The following is a 21,650-nucleotide window of genomic DNA, read 5'->3' on the forward strand; positions in this document are numbered from 1 at the left end:
GGTCTCCCTAGCAACTGTGAGGGGCTTTGAGGGATACACCGGGCTCTGCTTGGTTGCTAGGGAAACAACAGCAGGGGGCACTGGGGAAGCTAGGCAGGGCTGGTAGCTGCTGCTGGTGAGGTACACATCCTGTGGGAGGAAATTTCCAACTACTGAGATCTCAGTCTGGCACATTTCATTCTCCCTGGAATCAGCAGTTATGAGCAATTACAAGCCAAAGATTCTTGATTTTAGAATGAAGCCTGAAAGCATTTTCTCTCCACTCACCTTTCCTCCGTCAGATTGTGTGTGTGTGTGTGTACGTGTGTGTGTGTGTAACTGACTGGCAGACAATAATGATAAGATAACTAAACGAACGGGATTTACCACTGAAAAGATGAAGGTTGCCTCTTGAGATGCGGGACACCTGAGCAGCATCTGATGGGAGATGCTATTGGGGAAGGGCTCCGCAAAGTTTGAGAGATGTCTCCCATTATTGCAGAACAACGTAGGAAAACTTCTCAGACTCAAACAAGAAAGGCAATTAGTTTCCTGTTTGGAAACAAAGAGACATCTGTGCAAAGTATGCTAGCATATTCACAAGGGGCAGGTACTGTACATGAGCAATGCATTCCAGCTGTACACCCTCTCCCCTTCTTCACCCCAGTCCAAAGGCTCCAGTTAGTTTCAAGTGGAATTATTCACCACCATCTAAGGAAAGGACAGATGCATTAATAACCGATTCCAAACCTGCTCAAGGGCGCGGGAAAAAGATGTGCTGTAGACCCTAATTACCATATTTGTATTGAATTTGAAAAGATTTGGGGCATTCCTGGAACCTCACACATGGACAGGATCCTCATTACACTGAAAAGAGAACTGACGTCTATGGACATTAGTAACTTACACAAGTCACAAAATAGGTAACTGAAAGAGAAGTTGGATACGTTCTGTATGACAATACTAATTACACTACATACTGAACAATTAATCTGTTGGCCACCCTTTACATATACAGCCTCATTTAATGCCTGTGATCATCCGGAAAAGGATGTCTTACTATCTCTCTTCCATAGAAAAGAGAACAGGCTCGGAGAAGTATTATGTAAATTACTCCTGGTCACACAACTAGTAAGGGCTAGAAACTGGACTCAACGCCAGGTGTACGTGACTCAAAGATCCAACCATTTTTCACTATGACTCCGCACCTCTGACCTCAGAGTCTGGGTGTCTTTCATCGCCTGGTATGAAGGGCCCTGCATGGTTACATATTTGCTATGGAGAAGTCAAAGCTAAAAGTATAAACATTTGAATAGTGTCCTAAAGACACAACTCTCTCTGGTTTTCTGCCTTTACTTGAGGGGTGATGGGAAGGAAATTTCTACCATCTACCTCTTGTGGCACAAATTTCCCACCTTGTTCCTGATCTTGATCCTGAACCGTGGCCCCTGACCTTGTCATGCTTGGCCCTCCCTGTGAATGCCATCCCTTTCCATATGTTAAGCCCAACTTTGACATCCCAACACCCTCACCGTATTACAGATTATTTACCATCTATGTGTCCGTTCATTTTACTCTCTAAGACTTTGAACTGTTTTTCTCTGCACATTTTTTTTTGGAAAAATTCAGATCCACGGAGCCAGCTAATATAACCTGTTCTCCCTCTTGCCTTGGCTTGTCCCCATCCTCTCCTGGGTTAGTAAGGAGGGTTTGCGCAATTGACTGGTTCGGAAAAAGGAGATTTTTGTTTCTATAAGCCTTGACCAAAACATAATGGGAAGTAGAATTGAGATACATTCTTTGTTCCCATGATGCCGCTGCTGCATGAAGTCAGTTACATTTATATAAAAAAAATTCTCTACCAACAGTCCTTATCCCCTGTCTTGGGAAACAACTATTACCAGGTGTTTGTGTGTTTCTCCTTCCTAAGTTCAGTAAGTGATATTACGATCAATACTGTGCCGCCCATCCCCGTCTCTGATACTGATGGTAACAAGTCACAGCTTCTGTAGGCACCTGGCTGCTTTCTGTTGGACTCACTCATAGCTCTCTAGTCCGCTAGTCGTCTCAGTTTACCTCCATCTCAGAAGGATAAAAAATTAATATGCAGAACATCTATTGCGTATTCAGACATTTTCCTAACATCTATGAAGGAAAGGTCTGAATTAGGTGATGTTTCTATATGTGCTGCCCTGTACATAGAATGGGTGCTGGGATCTCTCGCTTGTCTATTTCGTCCCTTTTGTTTCTCCGTACAACATACATTACATTTCATAGCTTGGCTTAGTTTGGTCAAGGGCACAGTGGCAAAGGTGAACAAGCAGAGGCTTGAACCGCCCTTCTGTTTTGGGGACCAGCCCTTTCTAGGGTGCTCAGAGCCCTGAGACCATTACCATGTTGAAGAGCCCAAGGAGAGTGGGAGGCTAATATGGAGAAGAACTGAAATGCCCTGGCCAACATCCTGCCAATAGGCAAATATACTGGTGGGGGTATCTCGGATCATCCAGCCTCCGTCTGACCTGCTAGCTGACTGCCGATGCTTGAGCAAACCCAGCAGAAAAGCGCCGAGCTGACCTAGACGAAGACCTGTCCAGCCAACGCACAGAACCGTGAGCTACGTGAATGAACATTGCTTCAAGCCTCCAAATCGTGGGGGGTGTTTCTTATCCAGCAAAAGCTAACTGATACCGTGGGGGCAAGAGACAGTGACACAGGGGGAGACCACAGCGAGCATTCACCAGGCTCAGCGTCCATGTCTGTAAAACATAAATAATTTTATATTCCCAGATTTGTTGTTAAGCAGGATGAGAACGATTCGGGAGGGAGGCAATGGGTGTGATGCTGAATGGTCAGTGGGGAATTGCCGGAGGGATATCCTCGGGCAGGCAAAAGGGGGTGCAGCCTTGCTCACAAGCGGAGGGGAGTCCGACGTGAAAATAAATTCGGTTTGATAGTAACAGGCAAAAGATACCAACAAATAAATACCTGCGTGCGTATGGTAGAAGGAGCTGCTGGATTGTTATCTGATAATGTTTATACTTCTAATGAAATAAAAAGCAAGGTCATCAATTGAGAGTGAGGAGCGGCGAAAAAGTGTTGAAGGTTTCAGGAGAGAGGAGGCAATACTAGATGTCTATCTGAAAAAGCATAAGAGCAAACAGAAAACAAAGACTGGCAAGATCCCCTTCCTTACAATCAAAAGCAATATGTGTTAAACAAAAGTGGATTTGTTAAAAAAAAAAAAAGGTTGTGATATAGCCATACACTAAAATAAAATCACATTTTAAAAGACGGTTTGAAGTCAAAAGATAACACTCGAAAATACTTGAAAGTCAAAGTGAGGAGAAAAAAGCAGGATACAAAGCTATATATAGAATATGACCACATTTAAAAATATTTTCGCACAAGGAAGTAAAAATAAACCTGGAAATAAATATGCCAACAAGTTAACAGTAGTGCTCTCTGGGTGTATAAATTCTAGTAACTTTTATAGCTTTTTAACCACTTTTTTTGCATTTTCTTACTTTCTTACAAGAACACATTTACAAAAAAATAGGAAAAGAAACAATTGATGCTGTTTTGAGAGCAAACTAACAATGGGAACAACAATTTCTTCCTTCCCTTCCCTTGCCTTTGACAGGCAGAGTTGATATACTGGAAATTTCCAATAGCGGACAAAGTGCAATGGGAAAATAACAGAGAACATAGAAAATAAAAGAATCACAGAAATACAGACCAGTTAATAAAGTATAGGGGCTTTGCTCTTAGGGCTGGTAGGCCCTTTCTCGTTTGTTACTGTTCTGAGATATTTATGTTCTATCCTCAAATAGTCGGTATACCTTACATTTCCCTCCTCGATTTTATATTTGCCAGCCGGAAGCCTGCCTCCACGTGAAGGATGCAGGTTGTGAATTTCCAGTCCAGGAGCCCAACTGGGAAGCCTTGGATTCCTTCAAGGTCAATATCATGGGAAGAAAGCCTCGGTCCCTAGCACTCTTGGGCTTCTCCTTCACTTTTACTTCCCGGTCAGGAGACACATTTCATTTTTTTTTCTTTTAGAGACAGACAGAGAGAGAGAGAGAGAGAGAGAGAGCAGGGGAGAGGGAGAAAGAGAGAGAGAGAGAGAGAGAGAGAGAGAGAGAGAGAGATTGATTCCCAATCAGGTACCACACTCATTACAGAGGCCAACGTGGGGCTCAATTCCACGACCCTGGGATCATGACCTAAGTCAAAATCAAGAGTCAGACGCTCAACTGACTGAGCCACCCAGCTACCTATTTATTTATTTATTTATTTATTTATTATCTTTTTGGAAGACACATTTCATAACTGCCACTTCACCATTCAGATGAGACCCTGCCCCAACCCACAAATTTAATAGTAGAATAGTGTTTTGAATATGAAATAGCCATAGCCAACAACAACAACAAAATACTTACTTACCATCAGCTATAAGAATGAGCTACAGTAGTTGACAAGACTGAGTCCCTCCCTCAAGGTGTTAATACAATGTAGAAAATGCATAATATAACACAGTGGCTTTCCTTTTGACTGAAAAATACAGTTTACACTGTATCCTAGCACTCACATGCACACACACACACACACACACACACATACACAATTATGAAAACCAGAAGTTTCACAAGACAGTACTATATTTAATACTCTCTGAATTTTTAAAATTAATTTTGTGAGTCACGAATAAGTCACAAACCAAGTGTTGAAAGACTCTGTTATAATAATAATAAAACACACACACACACACACACACACAGAGGATTTGGAGTCAGACACCTGCATTATGTGCCCAAATCCATGGTTAATTGGCTTTTTGATGATGGAAGATTATATAACCATTCTTAGTCTCAGTTTCTTTAACTAAAATTGAGATACTTGCACCCATTTCAAAGGCTAGTTGTAAGGATGAAATGTTATAATATCTGTGAAGCTCTCAGCACAGTCCGGGTACGTGGAAAATGTTTGCCAAAGGGCAGCTATTATTATGAGTAGTAGTAATAACATTGTTATTGTTTAGACATGATTATGGTGTGCAGGTGAGGAATGCATTCCCTTACTTGTGGTATAACACAAGATCAAGTGCTCAGTAAACACGCAGGGATGGTCCAGTTACGTAGATGTTGGTCATTATGTTATGTCTACGTTACTTACACAGGGGAGAGAGGAAACGGGTTATGAGAATAAGCACTGACCCTGCCTTGGGGAGTATATGACATAGAAGCGGTCACACACTTCATCTGCAGAGATAGTCTGTCCCTCTTTCCTTTTTTCTGTTAAAGAAAAGTGTGGACAATCTAGCACAACCTTATGATTTAAAAAGCTCATTATCAAGGGAAAAGGAAAAGAATGTGTATTCAGTGAGGAGGGTTCAATTTCACTAGTTTGAGGATGGTCATATGTTTTTCAATACTCTTTGAAGGAAAAAGTTGGCTGATTTTTTTAAAGACACTGGACCCCCAGTGTTTTAAAAACCTTATCATGTGAGGGTCATGATGACTCAGGTACCCATGAATACTATTTGAGGGGGGAAAAAAGTCCTGTTAAAGAAACTATCTGGAAACATACAGGAAATGTTATTTGGAGAATTTCCTGTCTCGTATTGAGGGACCAGACTGCTCTGACTCCTACTACTTGGTGAATCTTGTCTGCTTGCTGAACCGCCCTGTAATTCATCTCTCTCCAGTAAGTGATGGTAGAGATTGGCTCTGTGTCTGTTAATTGACGGTCTAATAATTCAATATGAAAGTGATCATTAGAAATCCTTTTAAATGACTTACAATTCAAGATGAACATGAACATATACATTTTCTCTGTTCAACAAAAACTTATTAACAAAAAAAAGGAGAAGAAAAAGAAAAAGAAGAAGAAAGAACATAGAGGCTAGAATAAAGAATACCCCCACCTCCTTTGGAGTTATCCAAAGCATTTACATTAGCCTGAGTGTGATAAATGGATGTGTCACCTCTCTGAGAGATAAGAATCTCTGACCTTTCACTGCTTGGGTGAGCCATTAGGGCAAATTATGAAGAAGCAAACTTCCGTCCTGAAACAAGGGATTATCCCTTTTTGGATCTCAAATTCTCTATCACCTATCTCCCTTCTCTTTCTCCCCCCCCTCCCCCCCCCCCGTCCCCTTTGCCCTTTAGCTAGCTTTTCAAAACTGTAATCCAGGTGAGTGGGAATTCACGCTTGGTGATTTACAGGGTTTGCTTATGTAAGCTGGCAAATGATCCAAAAATTATTTAAGTCTCTTATAATGGCCAGACTTGGTGTTTTGTGATCTGGATGAACAGGGACATGCCTTGGAAAGTCAGTGGCTAAGTGTGCTTTGGGGACCTACTGAATCAACTGGCAGTTTCAGGGAAGTGTACTCAGTAGCTAAAAATTTGACAAATAAAGAAACCCGAGGAAGGTTATTGTCCTTGCGTTTTGAAGTTAGTGTAAGAACAGTTAGGTAGAATGAAATCCAGATCCTTCATTTTCAGTGAAGATAACGTGTCAGGAAGACTGAAGCACCTCGTCAACTGTCACAAATCTAGTTGGTGGCAGACCAGGTCTCCTGATACTTGGTTTACTGCTCCTCTCAGGATACCATAATGCCACAGCAGAAGACAAATCGCTCTTATTTCCCTGATTCAAAGGAATCTGGATGGACTTTTCCCCAGCATTCTTAGGATGATCATGACACACACACAAACAAAAACACAGAAACAGACTCATAAATAGACAGCAAACTAGTTGCTACCAGAGGAGAGGGCATGGGGGCACGGGTGAAATAGAGGAAGGGGATTCAGAGCTACAAACTTCTAGTTATAAAGTAAATAAGTCGCAGAGCTAAAAAGGATAGCAGACGGAACATAGTCAATAAAATTGTAATAACGTTGATTAGAAGTGTCCCTCAAAAAAGAGATCACTGGTTGTTTAGATGTTTAGACGCGTAGTATCCTTTGCTACTGACAATTGAATAGCCAAAACAATAAAAAAAAAATAGAACAAACCCAAATCAGAATTTCTTCAACCCAGAAAACTACCTTGGAAAGGAACAAAAAGTTAAAAAAAAGTAATGAAGGCCTATAAATTTCACCTCTGGGGAGGAGAAACACAGTTCCAGAGGCATTAGTTTTCAAGGAAATTAACTGATATTTTCAAGTGACTAGATTAAAATGCAAACAAATCATTTGGTTTATAGATTGCATCTCAAATCAGAGAAACATTTTAGTGTCACTCCATTTGTTTGTGGAGACCTAATTCTTACATGCCTAGCAAATATGCATGTGGATCAAACACGCAGAAGGGATATTTTCTAGTTTTTTGTATTCAATAATTTATTAGTTTTATTGATGCCCAACGTATATTTATTTTCATCTGGGTAGGAGAGCATAGAGAAAAATGTGGAGAGAGCTGTAAGAAAGAAAATCAAGAGTGGTGTATAGAATAAACAGAAGGAAGTAAGAAAAAGCAAAATGGAGCATCTGGATGGTTCAGTGGGTTCAGCATCCGACTATTGATTTTAGCTCAGGTTATGATCTCATGGTTGGGGGATCAGGCCCTATATTGGGGTCTGCACTGGGATTCTCTCTTTCCCTCTCTCTCGACTCCTCCCTCCCTCTCTCTCTCTCTCTCTCTCTCTCAAAAATAAAAAGTAAACATTTTAAAAAAGGAAAAAGAAAAATGAAGAGATAGGAATAAGGGAAGAGTCAATTTCAAGTTCAGATTTTGAAGACATTTATGCCCCATTTTGTAAAATCATCATTTTACTCTCCTGATAAAGAGGAAACAAGGAATGTTTTATGGGCTTCTATTTCCTACCCAATAAAGTAGCTATTTACAACCTGTTTACAACCTGCATTCCCAAATCTCTGGGCACTCTGCCCCACGTACTATTTTCTGGTTAAAACCTTTTATTCATAATTTGCCAAATATGGTACCTATTTTCATACCTCTTCATGTATGCTCGTAAGTGCGTTTTCAACTTGGAATGTCTTTCTTTCTCTTGTCCAGTGAGAAACTCTTCCTTTTTCTTCAAAACATAGGACGTTGTTGACTTCCTCTTGCTAGCCTTAGTCCACCCCAATCTGTGTCCCCACTACAGGTTTTCCATACATTTGCAAACAATATTTGCCTTTTTAAACGGTATGCCTTCATTTCCTCGGCCATAACATGGACTTTTTGAAGTTAAGGATGTGTGTTATGTATCACCTCCATCTATGCCAGACACAGTGTTAATATACATTTATTAAAACGAATTTCTGTTATATTCTCATCTTGTTTTTGCAAGAGAGTAGAGAACAGATTTTAGACCTCCTGATGGATGCTGGAGCCCGGTTCTCTTTATTGAACTGCGCAGATTCCGTAAGTCTCCAGCTCTCTTCAGAGGGCTTCCTCACCCACCCCAGCTGGAGCAGTCATGCTCCAGTGACACCAGATGGTTGGCATGGGCTTTGGGCAGCTGGATGGGGAACGCACCTTCCATCTGATTGCACTCACCATGGGTGGGCAGGTGCCCTCTGTCAAGATGGCTGCAACCAGAAGCCAAATGGGTGACTCACTGAGGTACAAGCAGCAAACAAGGGCTGCCATAATGCCAACGCCAAGGTTGACCCAGCTTAGGGGGGTATTACGTTGTTGACCTGAAATAACTGGTCCCTCCTTCTACAGGTCATTTCCATTATCGGCGCCTAAGGGCTTGGCTTCTTCCTCAGATACCTTTCCCTTCCGTCCCATATCCAGCTTGAGAAATAAGTCATCAAGAACCACAGTGCCTTACTGAGTCAGTTGTCTGGAGTGCTACCAACTTCTCCTTAGGTGGTGGAGGCTGATAACGCCACGGTCCGTGTCCAGATGGGCAATTACAGGTAAACAAAGGAGGTAGACAGGCCAGCTTCTCCAGCTCAGGAGAGCTCTCAGAGGGGCTGATCAAGCTCTTCCCAATCTGGAGTTTTCTCTGGCGTATCTGACCATTCTCAATGCTTCCAAGCCACCAGTGTTGTTTCCTGGGTATCGCAATAGCCTCTCAACTGGTTTCCCAGTTTCTGCCTTCGTATCTCTTTGTATTTTCCCCATGATAATGTGGTGTGTGTGTGTGTGTGTGTGTGTGTTCTTTTTAATAATAGAAGACAGTTCAAGTCATTCTATTGCACAGAACTCCCCAGGGGCTTCCCATTTCCTTCCGAGTAGGTGCCAAAGTTCTTACAAGTACCTATAAGGCCCCATGCAGCTTAGCTCCCATTGTCTCTCTGATCTCATTTTTATTATTCTGTTCTTCCTTCCAGGCAGCCAGCCTCCCTATGGAGCCTCAAACCTTCCAGGGCCTTTGCGCTGACTGGTCCAGTTTTGCCTGGATGGTTCTTACCCCAGCCCTATCGTAGATAACCGCGTAACTAACATTGCACTTCCTTCAAGCCTGATCTGACCACCTTACATAAAATCACCGCACCCTTCTCCAGGTTGCTGCCTATCACTCTGCCTGCGTTTGTTTCTTGTTTTTTGTTTTGCTTTTGTTTCTGTTTTTGTTTTTGTTTTTGTTTTTGCCTGTAATGCCTGTTACTATCTGGCATACCTACTTTACTGATTTATTGTTTTCTTGTTTATGTCTTCTTTGGCGAATGCATGCTCCAGGAGGGCAGGATAATTTGTGTTTTATTCCCTCCCATATCCTCAGTGCCCAGAGCAGGGCCTGATTATCCAGTAAGCAATATGTTTTGAATGAACACAAGTTATCGGACAGATTAATCACAGTGCCTGCCATATACACAATCCTCTTTTTAGCATAAAAAGTGTTATCCCCAGTTCTTGCCGCAAGAAGACTGTTTTTTTTCTCTTCAGCAGGGGTCATGATGTGTACCATAGAATTCTGTGTTTTACCCTCTTGTAATTCTGCATTAGCTGATTGAACCCGGGGTGGGCACATGACTCAAGGGCAATCAGCCCAGAGACTGCTTCATGGTCTGGAAGAAAGAGCTCTAACCTAACAGGAATGGCAATGATTAGCTAGGTTGCTAAGAGTTTCTCTCTTAGGAATCTGAAGTAGGAACTAAGAGTTTCTCGGGAGTACGAAGTGGGGGGTGGGGGGGGGGGGAAGAAAGCAACCAGATCCTGTGAATGTAAATGCCCCAGGAATGAGGGCAAGAGTTTCTCGGGAGTACGAAGCGGGATGGGGGGGAGAAAGAAAGCAACCAGATCCTGTGAATGTAAATGCCCCAGGAATGAGGCTGTGCGAAGTTTCTAGAGTTCCTTGAGATTCCCATCTTTCCCACTATTATGTGTGACCTCATAATACATCCTTCTGCATTGCAGAAGGTGTAAAGTCCCTGCTCCTTGCCTAAATGAAGCAACCTAAGATGAAGCAGATCATTTTTGTCTGATTGTTAAAACATTGCTCCAGCTTAGGTAGAAGGACCTTCCAGCACTTACTATACATCAAGCATGATGCTAATCACTTATATACGTCAGCTAACAACACTAGGGTTGTGTGTGTGTGTGTGTGTGTGTGTGTGTGTATGTATATATATATGTATGTATTCTGAAACCCATAAAATGTTATATAAATATTCAAATCACTGTTTTCTTATAAATGGACCACCAAAACAGCCTTCTACTTGGTTTCCCTGTCTGCATTCTTGTCCTACTATACACTGTAGAGAAGTCACATCAAGGAGAGAAATGTTTAAAAAGAATTACCAAGTTCCGCTAATCTTCTGCTCAAAACCATCCGATGGGTGCCCATCCATTTAGAATTAGTTTCAGGCTGCCTGGATATCCAGGCTCTAGTCCCTGCTTACCTTTCTACCTCATTTTCTCCCAGTGTCGCCTTATTCTAAAACTTCAGCCTCTCCCTCTCCTTGAATCTTCAAATTTGGTTTAGTCCTCTTGCACTGGCTGATCCCCCCGTCTGGCTGCCTTCTTCTCATGACTAAGGTGTTAGATCAAATGTCATCTTCATCAGAGAAGCTTCTCCAGTCATTCTCTAGACCCACACTGTCCAACACAGTAGACATCAGCCATGTGTGGCTACTGAGCATTTGAAATGCGGCTGGTCTGAATTGAAATGGGCTGCAAATATAAGTGTGAAAAAGAAACCGAATTTCAAAGACCTAGTATGAAAAAAAGAATACAAAATATCTCATTAATATTACCTGTTGATGTGGTGACATTTGGTCTCTATGGAACCAAATAAAACATAGTACAAAAATTTATTTCACTTTTTAAGCATTTGAATAGGGTTCCTTAAAATCACATATGTGGCATGTGTTATATTATTTCTACTGGACACGACTGATCTCCACCATTACTCTTTAATTTTCTTAGTAAGCATTTGTGACTCTCTGAAATTATGTTACTTTTGCATTTGGTTCCAGACTCTACCACAAAAATGAAAGCTCCAGGAGGATTGGGACCTTGTTGTGCTCTCTGCTGTATTTCAGGCATTAGAATAGTGACTGACAAATACTGAATGCCAGGCAAGATTCGTGGATGATTAATGAATAAAGTGATGGCGACTTGTTTTCGACTCTGCTCGCCGTTCAATGGATTCTGTTCCGTTGGGTCCAGGTGTCTTCAGGCTAATGATAATTCTTTTATGTTATGGCACCACTATTTATATAGACCAGGGATCAGCAAACTTTTTCTGTAAAGGACTAACTAGTGAATATTATAGGCTTGCGGGATAGACTACCATCGCCCTATCTACTCAAACCTGCAGCTAGAGGGGAGCACAGTCATAGACAGCATGCAGACAAACAAGTACGGTGTCTTCCCAATAAAAGTTTACAAAAACAGATGGGGGGCCGGATTCAGCCCATGGGCAGTAGTTTGCTGTCTCCTGATTTAGACAGTCCAACATAACATTTAACCACAAGGACTTTGAAATCAATTAACATATACACATTGAGTACTTGCAAAATACAGCACCATGGGGAGCTCAGGAATGAGTGGGATAAAATATGCTCCCAACCGGGGCGCCTGGGTGGCGCAGTCGGTTAAGCGTCCGACTTCAGCCAGGTCACGATCTCGCGGTCCGTGAGTTCGAGCCCCGCGTCAGGCTCTGGGCTGATGGCTCAGAGCCTGGAGCCTGTTTCCGATTCTGTGTCTCCCTCTCTCTGCCCCTCCCCCATTCATGCTCTGTCTTTCTCTGTCCCCAAAATAAATAAACGTTGAAAAAAAAATTAAAAAAAAAATATGCTCCCAACCTTCAAGGGCTTATCTGTTATCTATGGAAACTAGACATGTAAATATTCCCATAAATTTCTTAATAACTGTATAGATATTAAGGCCATCTCCCAAAAGCCCTGCATTAAGAATGATGACTCTCGGGGCGCCTGGGTGGCTTAGTCGGTTAAGTGTCCGACTTCAGCTCAGGTCACGATCTCGTGGTCCGTGAGTTCGAGCCCCGCATCGGGCTCTGGGCTGATGGCTCAGAGACTGGGGCCTGCTTCCGATTCTGTGTCTCCCTCTCTCTCTGTCCCTCCCCCGTTCATGCTCTGTCTCTCTCTGTCTCAAAAATAAAACGTTAAAAAAAATTAAAAAAAAAAAAAAGAATGATGACTCTTTCCACATTGGGGATATTGAGTTGGATGTGGAGAAGGTAGAGGACAGGAACGTTCAACTAGCAACATAAAGACATTCGTCCTTTCAACCTAAGTACTATGGAGAAGCAGGCATTTTACTCCCCCCTGGCAATAGCAGATAAGGGATGGCTGGAGTTCCGTGCAATCCTTCTGAAGAGACTGCACCTCTGTGTAGACCGATTACACAGATAGAAATTCTCCAAGATGTTTGGCATGAAATGTTAAGTCTTCAGGTGAAATCCTTTCCTGAAACATTTAAGTCTGCCCTTTTCTAGTTTCCGTAAGGCCAATTTAATATTTACTTACAAGACTGGAGTACGGAAGGTGAGACTGAAGCCATCGGCACTCGACTGACCCAACGGGCTGGGTTAAGCAAGTGTCAAGATTGCAATTTCAGTATTTTAAGCTCGGATCTCAGGGAAGCACGGTATATCTTCAGATTCTCTAGCGTGTAAAGTTACACTGAATCTTCGAATGGGTCTTCGTGGGAATGAGCACTTTCTAGATACAGCTACAAATTCTCTGGAGAACAGGTGAGACCTCAGGTAAGGTATCTTAGACCCAGTAGCTCATTTCCTCACCTCATTGAGCGAGTCACCTAATGATTGACTATGGCCACCTGTCCCCCAGGTAAGATCTCGTTTGACCCGATGGTTTCCCTTGTCCTGGAGACACTGCCGCCCTCAGTTAGGAGGGTGAGCGGAGAGTAGACAGCTGATCTACAGCTCGAAGCCAACCGTACCGTGAGCCAAATTTGCTTTCATTGTCCATTAATGCGCAGGGCCCCGCTCTCTCTCCTTTCGTCTCCAAGTTGCTCTCTTTTATTATCCATCTCGCTGCTGATGCAGCACCACTCTGCGGTTTTTCCAGGAAAGAAAGGTGATTACCAGCTGAATGACAATTGGGTTAAACAAGTCCGCATTGGAGAGCCAGCTGCTGAAATTTGACATTATAACTACCACTTGCAGTGGCATTTCTGGAGAGGAACTTACATGTAATCATGGAAGTCACATCCTCTAGGGCGTGTCTGTGCACGAAGGACAAGGGGGGAAAAAGCAGGGAGGAGGGAGAGATGAATGAATAATAACATTTGTGTAGGGCTTTACGGTTTTCAAAGTACTTAATACACATTATCATATGTGATTTGGATAAAATACTGTGAGGGGGGACCCCCGCCCATACGTAAGCCACTTCCATATATAATCATCCAGTTACCCTGAACGTTCTCTGTTAGAATAACCAAAATGGGAGACTAAGGTAGAAACTCAATGGACAAAAGACGGGGAGTAGTAATTATGACTTCCGGCAGGTGACTTGCACCGAAACCACAGGAATAGCCTGTGGGGAGCTGGGACCAGAACCAAGGACTACACTTCGGAGTTTCTGTCCCGTAAACTTTCCCTCTAGGATTTAGAATAAAATACTGGGGGTTGCATGGGTCGAATGTAGAAGCAGAGGATAGATAGCAATCAGCTTTGAGGGGAATATCTCTTATGCAGTTATCCTGTTCATACAAGAGGACCTCATTCTCTACGTGACATTATTCCTGACCATATAGCCTTTTTAAAAATTTTTTCTGTTTATTTGTTTTTGAGAGAGACACAGAGTGCAAGTGGGAGAGGGGCAGAGAGAGAGAGGGAGACACAATCCCAAGCGGGCTCCAGGCTCTGAGCGGTCAGCACAGAGCCTGAAACGGGGCTTGAACCCACGAACCGCGAGATCATGACCTGAGCTGAAGTCAGCCGCTCAACCGACTGAGCCACCCAGGCGCCCCGTGACCATATATTCTCTTTTAAAAAATCAAGTTTGGAGTTGAAAGCCACGAGGATTCAAGAATGTCCTGCCTCTCTCACTGATGCCTCATCACTGCTTTGGACTTGGACAGAGAGGAGGGAAAGAAAAGTAGAGAAATCAGGAGGAGGAGGGAAAAGGAGAGGCGCAAACAAAAGTGGACCCTTTGTAGTTGTTAAAACCTGCTCAGGGCTCAGAGAGTGGAATTACCCTTTGTTGACCTTTAAAAGTAAAACAGCCACTTATGTTACCAGCAAAATGGGTTTATGCGGGAATATCAGAGGAATTGCAGCCAGGACCTGCTGGCTGACCAAAGGCAAGTCAGGAGGTCAAAAAGAAGGAACCTGAGAGAAGGAGGAAGTTGGGAGGGGCTGCTTTGAAGTCGATTGGAGGAAAGTGAGAGTTCCAGGTGGTTGAGGGTTTGTCACCGGCTGAATTGCGGTGTGTTCTTACTGCTCGTTGCTGGGCAAGGAGAAATTCTTCCTTCTTCCTGCCGGAATAGTAACACAGTTGCTGGGTCTGCAACTGACCAGGAGTGGTGGGGCGTGACGCTCCCCTTCTGGCCTTGACTCATTTAAATGATGTTTCCTTTGTTCAGCTTGGCAAATTCCAAGGTGACCTAGGTTCCTCTTCTGTCTCAAACCCTTTCCTTTTGTTTTTTTCTTTTGCACCCTCCACCCACATTCCTCATCTCAGTTTTCTTCTCCGTTTGTATCTTTTGCTTGCGTCCTGAGACCTGCCAAGGACTGCGAAACCCCATCAATTCCGTTCCCAAACTGCCCCTCTCCCCACCTCCCCGGTTCTCCTCCCCTCCCCCCTCCCGAGGCCGTGGGGGCGGGGCAGATGCAATCAGCTTCGGTCTTCCTGATTTCCACTAATTTCATCCCTAATTTCTAAATCACAGGATTTCACCGGGCGAGACTTCTGAAGACCATTTTTTGCCAGTTGGGGAGAAGATAGAGGACCCCGGAGAGAGGGCTCAGCAGCCTCGGTTTAAAGTAACAGAGAAGCGAAACAGTCCCCCTCTTCCGGGTTATTTGCTCCCTCTTGCCCTGCAACCTACAGAGTCCTGCCGCAGAAAGTAATCAGGCCCTTACAAGAAGTAATTCCAAGGCTTCGGTGGGGTCTCTGTGTAGCCGGGTGAACAGCCGTTAAGAGGTACACGGTCTGGCAGAGCCCTATTCCTCGCTTGGGCACTCAAGGGGGCACAACACAGAGCCAGAAGGGCATGAGTGAACGCAATTACCCGCGCTTTATTTGGGAATGGAAAACACCAGCCTGGCAGGTGAGCGGCAAAGCCTTGCAAGCTGTCGGTTCATTTGCAAGATTATTTCTTTTCTACTCTCAGCATCAGGTGAGCGCTTCCGAGGCGCGGGGTCCCCAGGACTACCTGTCTGGTACGCACGCAGAATAACAATTTGAGAAAACGCTGTTTAAAATGGTTCAAGACAACTTTTTAAATTAATGAAAACGGTACTTCGACTTGTCATTTGGTTCCACACGAGTGTTAAGTATTTATTTGACCAGAAAATTTACTGAGAACTTACTATGTGCCTGACACAGTTCCCTGTGCTGGAGATCCAGCTGGAAACTATACGGTGCCTGCTTCATGGTGCTTGGGGGAGGGGGTGGGGGGCTCACCGGTGGACAGAGTGCCGGATGCAAGATAGGAAGATCTAAGTCAGGTTGGTCATGTGCATTAGTGAGGTTATTCTCGGGAAGTAATTTAGCCACTGAAGAAGTCTGACATTGGGAGGGAAGAGCTATTTCCTCCCAGCCTCCCAACAAAATATCTGGTTATAATGAGCACAGACCTCAGACCAAATTCCGCCACACACTATGTCCTGGCCGGACGCTCTTTGCCAAGAGGCACAAAATATTCCTCAGATTCACCTAGACCCATTCGGCTTGCAAGCTCTCACATGCTGGAAGAATAATGAACTCTAGGTAGAAGTGGCAACTTTTCGGAGGCAGGCGGCAAGATTCTATGCCCGATAGTCGGAATCTTGTGATCGGAAATCCACCATTCCTGGCTGGACAGAGGCTACTTAGCAATCCCACCCCAGGGACCCGTTCCTAAGAGCTGCAGAATACAGGCCTCCTAGGAATATTTGCATGCATCTCTAAGCTGCTTAAGCCAATCTTTGTATGTTAAATGCCTTAATTTCACAAAAGACAGCCCATTTCTAACATTACCATGCTAATTAATAGGGTGCTAGTTTCACCAATAAAGATCAAATTTGACATCCAGTATGCTAATCAGCAAATGTTGGGTGTCCGGTGAGACAGGGAGAATGGAAACACTTGCCATGGCCGGATCTGGAGTGAGATCCGCCAGACCTCCGACTGATGAGGTGCCAGGTAGTGGGGGTTCTTGACAGTAAGCCAGCTGACCTCCCCCGACCTTCACATGTAACCTAACTAGAGCACTGATACTATCCTACTGACTACACTATACATTCTAAAGTCAATTATAGATGGCGAGGCCACGAAGAAGAGGTCAAGGTTTCGGCCTGAGCGATGGAACGGGGTCGTATTTAAGGGAGAAGTTACAACTCATGGGAGTTTTAGGTTTAGGAGCAAAAATCAGAAATTTGCTTGAAATAACTACTGAACATCCAATGAAGACAGCAAGAAGTTAAATATGGGAGTCTAGAGCTCAGGCTAGAAATAAGACTGGGGATACGAACTTGGGTTTTATAGGACCCTTCATGGTGGTTCAGTATATAGAAGTGAGGAAGTTGCTACAGGAATGACGTAAAGAGAAAAAAAGGAGTGGTTTCGGGAACCGAGCCCTGGGGGCATCACGACATTAAGTGGTCAGGGTGACGATGATGGTAATGGTAGCGATGGGGACAAATGCTAACACCCATGTAGTATGTCCTTTGTACCAAACACTATTTATATTAGTTCATTTAATCACCCAAACAATCTTGAGTCAGCCATGTCTATTAATTCTGTTTCACAAACGCGGAAACTCAGAAAGGTTAAGTAACTTGCACAAGGTCACGGTTCATAAGACCAGGAGGAGCCGACGGAGGAGACGCAGAAGGAGCCGCCAGTGAGCGAGGAGAGCCCAGGCAGAGTGATGTCACGGGGCCGAGCGAGGAGAGTGATTCATGAAGACAGGAAACGTCTGGTGTCAAACGCTCTCAGGTCAAGTTAAAATAATTTACAGGCATGGCCGTGGGTGACCTTCCTGAGATCGGTTTTATTGGAGTGGGGTGCTAAAAGCCTAATTGGAGTTGATTCAAGAAGGAACGGGAGGAACAAAAGTACAGATAGGCAGCGAAGAAAAACATTCTTAAGGAGGGTTGCTGTAAAGGGGAATAAAAAATAGGGCAGTGCAAAAGGATGTAAGTAGCACGTTTGTATATTGGTAAGAATGACTAAATTAAGTGGGAAATTTGGATGGCACCGGAGCGGGGGTAAGAAATGGAGGAGGAGTGTCGTAGAAGGAGAAAGGTGGAGGTCCAGGTAGTAAGCACAGGGATCGGTGTCAGGTAAGGGCGGGGAGAGTGCATGCATTCACTGGGGGGGGGGGGGGGGAGGGAGAGAAGAAGTGACGTCTAGGTCTAGAAGAACGTCTGCTACGTATTTGGCGGTGGGAATGTGGAAGTTCGCGTCCGGTTGTTTCTAGTTTCCCGGTGACAAGGGAAGTGTCCTCGGTTGAGAACGAGGTGGAGAGAAGTTCGAGGGGTTGGAGATGTGTGCCGGGGGCCTGAAATATTAATTTGGAAGACTGAGGGGAGAGGTGGACAGAGAAATGTGGAAGGAGAGCCAGGCGGCCCTGACAGTCGGCTTGAGGCCGGGGGTCGTGAATTGAAGGAAAGGCGTTGTGGGAAATTGTAGGAGGTGGTAAAAGGGAAGCTTTGCCAAGAAGCCAGGATGTGAGCGATGCAGACAACCAAAGTGAGGGGCCAGAAGAAAATGCAAACCTTCAAAGTAAGTGGCTGTAATGCATGAGTGTTTTCGGTGGGACAGATGCGGTCCACAGTGGAAGGAAAGGCCAGCTTGGAGACTTTATGTCCCACTCAAAATCGCCTGCGAGTGACAATGAAGTTTCGCCCGAGAGACCGTGGGTGTGGAGTGAACCAGGGGATGAGGGGAGAATGGCCACCTCAAGGGATGTCCTATCCATGTTAAGGGAGCTACAGACAAAAAGCCCCATCCCAGGGGCGCCTGGGTGGCTCAGTTGGTTTAAGCGTCCAACTTCAGCTCAGGTCATGATCTCACGGCTCATGAGTTTGAGCCCCACGTCAGGCTCCGTGCTGACAGCTCAGAGCCTGGAGCCTGCTTCCGATTCTGTGTCTCCCTCTCTCTCTCTGCCCCTCCCCCACTCATTCTCTCTCTTTCTCTCTCTCTCTCTCTCACTCGCTCTCTCTCCTTCACAACAGATAAACATTAAAAATAAAAATCCAGCGTCAGGGAGAGCTTTTCCTTGCACAGTACATCTTACAGTCATGGGGGTAGATCCAGACACAACTATGGCTTCTTCAATATATTGGTTTATACAATTTTCACGTCTTTTAACTTCTTTTCATCCTCTTTTATTAATGTCAAAAGTGCTAATCCGCACACAGAAATCATTGTGAAGAGTAAGCAAGGATTGATGTTTCCTTCAGAGAGTTCTGGACGTTCGGATCAAACAAAGACCCAGAAATTGACAGACTTTTTTACAGCACTTGAAAAACATGGTGGGGAAGGAGAAAGACCCATCACACTCAAGGTAGAGAAGCAGGACGCTGATAGGCTGGCAGGTTTAATGTTTCAGCCTTCCTTCTCATTGACCTCTTCAGCCTTCCTTCTCATTGACCTCTGGAAAGTGTTTCTTCATATTATTATTGCAGTATTTCGATGTGGTTCTAAAATATTACAAATAAGGGCTGACTGACCTCTTCTTTAAGTGGTGACCATAAAGCAACGACGCAAATAAGATTGTGGTGAGTTAAGTGTTTGCACATAGATTGGATGTCTAAAATACTTGAGGTTCATAGTTTAACCTCAACGCTTAAAAAAACTAGAATATTGTCCCCCAAAGTGACAGACACACAGCGGATCACCAAGTTAGGTCAAGCCACATGCAATCTTAGAAATGGTCTGGGCCGGCATGCGGGGAAAACAGAAGTGTGGATGATTGGATCATGGTTCATAATTCACTGTCATTACAGAGCCCAACGTGGGGCTCGAACTCACAAACCTGAGATGATGACCTGAGCCAAAATCCAGAGTCGGACGCTTAACCGACTGAGCCACCCAGCCTCCCCCATGGTGTATCATTTTTAGTTTATATTGTATCTCCCAAAGTGATTAAAAATATTGTAATTCCTGCATCATGGCTCCTTAGTGATTCACAGAATTGTCTTCATATCCTTCTCCCTCACCGCGTTTGTGTCAGGAGCTGTTTCAGACTCTGTACACCTGTCATCACGTCCCCATCTAAAAGCCAGACACCTGCCCCTAGACTTAAATGATAGCATTTGCCTTTTCTTCACTTTGTGCCATGGATGTTTCATAATGTCCAGACCTTGTCTTTACATTTCAAGATTGCTAGTGTCCTATTCAGAGCTATCTCTAAAAAATCCCTTTGTTGTGGGGCACCTGAGTGGCTCAGTCGGTTGAGCATCTGACCCTTGATTTTGGCTCAAGTCATGATCCCAGGGTTGTGGGATCGAGCCCTGTGTTGGGCTCCATGCTGAGCATGGAACCTGCTTAAGATTCCCTCTCTCTCTCTCTCTCTCTCTGTCTCTGTCTCTCTCTGTCTCTCTGTCTCTCTCTCCCTCTGCCCCTCTCACTTGTGTTCTCCCTCTCTCTCTCCAAAAAAAAAAAAAAATAATAATAATCCCTTTGTCCCTAATGTCATGCATGTTTCACAGGAAGAGCATGACCTGGGCCCACAGCAGGTGTGTGGATGTACATTCATCCAAACGGTATAACTTTGATTCATACCTGTGGAATTTTTTTCTTTTCCCTATTTTTGATAATAAAAATTTTTTTCTTTTCTTTTTTCTTTTCTTTTCCTTTCTTTTCCTTTCGTTTCTCTTCCTTTCCTTGTCTCTTCTTCTCTCTCTCTCTCTCTCTCTCTTTTTTTTTTTTTACCGGACAAAGCATTATTTTAATTTCATCAGGGGGAAACAATCAATTACTAACTCGAAATGTTGCTATGCTTCGTTCCGTAACAATGCAGAACCTTCAGTGAATTCACGCTGTGGTTTGAGAATAACATACCAGTCGTCAGAGACTAAAGGTGAATGTTTCCGCAGTCATGTGAGATCCGGTTCGCAGAAATTCATCTCCATGCTTTTTATTAGCTCTTTTATTTGGAAGCTCTTTGGTCAAATCACTGACAGATGTTATTTGCAGTCCTGTTCAAGTTCTTACGGTTTTTATTGTTCTGGTGTTAGTATGATTTTGGTTTCTGGTATTTATTGTTACTTTAAAATTTTTTTTAATGTTTATTCATTTTTGGAGAGAGAGACTAAGAGAGAGAGAGAGAGACAGACAGACAGACAGACAGAGTGTGAGCAGGGGAGGGGCAGAGAGAGAGGGAGACACAGAATCTGAAACAGGCTCCAGGTTCTGAGCTGTCAGCCCAGACCCCACTGCAGGGCTCGAACCCGTGAACCATAGCATCATGACCTGACACAAAGTCAGACGCTTAACTGACAGAGCTGCCCAGGTGCCCCTATGGTTACTTTTTTTTTTTTAATCAAAGTCCCATGTTTTCAAAAGCCACTTTTGAGGCTTTTGTCCACTTTTGAGAATTTTGGCCATAGTGCACCACAGAAGAATTGCAAATTTAACAGAAATAAGCCTTCACACAGAAACACAAAGAGAATGTTGGCTGAAATGAACTTGTACTCTGATAACTGAATGTCAGTGCGATCAAACTTTCCCAAACAGACCCTGAATGCACATTCAGACCCTTAAAAATGCGTCCGTTTTAAGAATGCTACCACATTTCTTTGAAAATCACGGTATCACATTTGCAAAATGGAAATGAAGAAAATTATGTAGCTGCTTTTTTCATCTGCATCTGTCAAACTGCAGGCCACATTCTGGAGGCCGTCAGTGACCAGCGGCCACATTTTGTGAAGCACTAGTTTATAGTGAATATCTCTAAGTGGTATTGTTTGTCCTCCCGCAGTGTGTGCATGTACGGGTGTATTTGTGGTGCAAGCAGGTCAGTAGATCGGTGTGTAGGTAAGAGAGAGATCCACCTTTTATGTCTTGGACCATGAGAAGACTAAGGAGATGTATTCTTAACTCCCGCTGGTGAGATACCTTCAAGGG

The sequence above is a fragment of the Prionailurus bengalensis genome, chromosome E4, assembly GCF_016509475.1.
Source record: "Prionailurus bengalensis isolate Pbe53 chromosome E4, Fcat_Pben_1.1_paternal_pri, whole genome shotgun sequence".
Taxonomy (NCBI): domain Eukaryota; kingdom Metazoa; phylum Chordata; class Mammalia; order Carnivora; family Felidae; genus Prionailurus; species Prionailurus bengalensis.